Source organism: Struthio camelus, chromosome 11 (genome assembly GCF_040807025.1).
Source record: "Struthio camelus isolate bStrCam1 chromosome 11, bStrCam1.hap1, whole genome shotgun sequence".
In the NCBI taxonomy this organism is placed as follows: Eukaryota; Metazoa; Chordata; class Aves; order Struthioniformes; family Struthionidae; genus Struthio; species Struthio camelus.
The window spans coordinates 2,935,581-2,938,631 of record NC_090952.1 but is presented as its reverse complement, the minus strand read 5'-3'; the positions used below and the strand labels follow the sequence as shown (position 1 = coordinate 2,938,631).

The following is a 3,051-nucleotide window of genomic DNA, read 5'->3' as shown; positions in this document are numbered from 1 at the left end:
CCGCGCAAGCCCGCACGAGCCTGGGCAGGACTGTATGAGCTGGGGGAGAGCGGCCTGGGACCGGGCGAGCCCGTCGGGGGCGACCCGGGCCGGGAGGAGCTCGGCGGGGCCTCGACGTGGGTCACACGAGGCAGCGCCGCTTCCTGCCTGCCCTGCCCGCAGCCCCTGCCCTGCCCGCGCACGGCGCCTGCCCTCCCCGCTGCCCTCTGCCGCCGGCGACAGCCGACCGGGCGGCGACGGGCGGGAGGACGGGGGGACAGCGAGGGGGACACTGAGGGGGGACAGCGGGGACCGCGTCCCTGGCGCCGGCAGCCCCGACCCCGCCGCCCGCCCGCCCGCTCGCCCGCCCGCTCGGCGGCGCCCACGGCCGCCGGACGCCATCTCCGGCCTCTCTCCGCTCCCTCCCGCCCTCCGCCCGGGCCGCCGCGGGGATTGGCCGGCCGGGCCAGCTGCCTCTCGGCCATTGGAGGGCGCCTGCGCGCCGCCCGCCGCTGATTGGCGCCCCGCTCCCGCCTCTGGCCGGGGGGGAGGGGAGCGAGCGGCCGGCGGCGAAGATGGCGGCGGGGTGGCTGGCTGTGTGGGGGCGCCTGGCGGCGGCGGCCGGGTCCCGTCGCGTGGCGTCGCGTCCTGTGTGGTGCGGTGGCGCGGCGCTGCTGGAGAGCGGCAGGCTGCGGGACGCGCGGCGGGTCGTGGCGCGGCGGGGCTCGGGGGCGGCGGGGGGGCCGGGCCGGGCGCGGGGAGGCGGTCGGGGCGGCCGGTCGCTCTCGCCTGGGCAACGCGCAACGGTTGTGGCAGCGCCGTTGGCAGCGCGGCGGGACCAAGCGGGACGTGCGCGATGGTGCCGGCCGCGAGCTGCTGGCAGCACCGGCGGGCGCCGCGGAGGAGCGAGCGCCGGCAGCGGAGCGCTGGGTGTCTGCGGGCGCTGTTTGCCGGCCCGTGCAGCGAGTGCCCGGCGGGCTGCGGGCGGCGCCGGAGGAGGGAGCGTTGGCAGCCGGCAGCCGGGCTGTCCGGAGCGCCGGGGAGGGGGCAGCGCTCGGGCAGGGGCTTCCCTGGCGGCCCCGAGGCGGCCGGGTGGCGCTTCCCGCCCCGCCGGGGGCTCGTCCGCTGCCGGGGGCGGCAGGTTTCCAGCGCGGCTGCCGCCCTTCCTCGGGCTTTCTTCGGGTGCGGGTGTTGGCAGGCTGGTTCCCAGCCTTGTGGGAGCAGCTGGAGCCTGGTGGTGGCGCGGCGTGTTGTGGCGCTGGTGCGGGGTCCTTCCTTGTCTGTCTGTCAGTACAGAGCTTTCAGCCTTTGCTGTAGAAAGTGGAATCAGAGCGTATCATTTGGCCAGGGGGAAAAACCATCTTTGAAGTTCATAACCAGAAGGTGTTTTACTGGCGAGGCTGTTTTGGGGTTTCAGCTGCCTGGGGAGCTGAGAAGCGTAGTGGGAGCTGTGTCCTGTCTCTGCAAGATCTCTGTCTGCTTCCTTTGTGGCCGCTGGGAGCTGACGTGCTCACTGAGAGCTCGGTTGTGTTTCTGCGGTTGTGTTTGTCGGTTGTGTTTTCTGTTGCCTGGCTCAGTTCAACGTGGCCGCTTTGTCTGCCTGAGGGGGCAACTGGGGCGTGCAGCTCCCGCTGCCAGAGGGCTGGGGGAGTTTCAGTTCCCAGTAGGTCATGACCGACTGGGTTTTGCTCCCCGGGGCTCCTCTCGGCAGGTAAGGCCGGTGGGAATGTCTCGTGCCAGGGGAAGGGGCTCTCTGGGACAGCTCTGGCTGGGCTGCAATGTACTGGAGCGTAGGAGGGACTGGAGGACTTTGGACTTGCTTCTCTTTGGCTTTGCTTTTTGGAGTTGTTGGAGCTCCCTTGCCTTTTTAGGGAAGCAGGGGGCACTAAAGAGGAGAGGGAGTGTGAGTTGTGCGCAAGAGATGCTGTTGCTGTGTTGTGGTGCAGTGCCAGACTCGAGAGAGGGTCTCTCCTTTTCTAGGTGTCTGGGCGTCCCCTGCAGCCCACGCAGTAGGAACGTTGCGTCCCCTCGGCATTTCTGTACTGTGCCGGCGCCTTCTCCCTGAAGGTAGGCCTCTTGGTGTTCAGCGCTGTCGCCTTGCACACGAAGGAGGAGGAGAAATGGGCCTGAGCTGCGTATGGGAGGAAGAGGCTTTTTGCCCATCACTGGCAGCGCGCAGAGAGCAGCGGCGCTCGGGCTCCTTCCGAGACCTTTGAGGCCTGGTAGGTGCCAGACAAGCTATGGCTCTGGTTTATTTATTTCATTATTATTATTGTTTTTTCATATTTGGGGCCACTAGTTGTGTGCGTTTCTGCTCTGTTTTCAGCAGGAGCCGTGCTCTGTGGATGCGCTGAAGGCCAGAAGGCAGAGCCGCAGTGCGCAGAGCCCCAGCGCCTGCTCCCCGAGGGGGACGCAGGGTCGGGCCCGAGTGTTGAGAGAGGGAAAGTGCCTGGTCCTGCTCTTTCTGAAGAGCTCTGTTTTGTTTTCCTAGGTGCTAGTTGCTGGCTAGACCTGCTTTTTCATCTCTTGCCCACCCCTCCCGCAGCTCTTTGGGGCCCCAGCTTCAGACTCCAGCTGCACTGAGGAAGTGACCTGCTTTCCCAGAGACCCCCCCCCCCCCCCCCGCCACCCGAAGGAGCAAGAATCCGGCTTTGGCCTTCACGCACCCCTCCAGGAGCTGCTGCAGCAGGAAGGCGGCCTGCGCCTGCCAGCTCGTCCTGCTCCCCAGGAAGCGCCAAGTGGGACTCGGGCACGGTGGCACCGCGTGAAGGTGTTTGGGCTCTGGGCAATAAAACTTGGCGCGAGCCCCAGCTGAGGCGAGGTGCCATGTGCTGTGTTCTGTGCGCGGTCTCTGTTCACGCCTGCTCGCAGCTTGCCGAAGGCTGCGTTCTCCCTGCTCGGGGAAGAGCTCCTGGCTGCAGCGCTGGAGCGGAGAGGGGGCAGCCGGGGCCATCTCGCTGCAGTAGGTGAGAGCTCCTGTCCCAAGGGGCTGTTTCTCCTCGCCCCCAGGTTGGCCCTTTCTTTGAGCAGGGGCCCTGGCAGCCCAGCTCCAGCCCGGGAGGCAGCGGGGAA

The 3,051-nt window shown here is 68.2% G+C and overlaps 1 long non-coding RNA gene across 1 annotated transcript; it reads left to right on the top strand.

Annotated features, from left to right (window-relative positions):
• Positions 1 to 515: 515 nt before the first annotated feature.
• LOC138068743 (uncharacterized) lies at positions 516 to 2,818 on the top strand. Its single transcript, XR_011143475.1, has 3 exons — positions 516 to 634; positions 1,960 to 2,201; positions 2,471 to 2,818. It is a non-coding gene; the product is annotated as an uncharacterized lncRNA (long non-coding RNA).
• Positions 2,819 to 3,051: the final 233 nt, after the last annotated feature.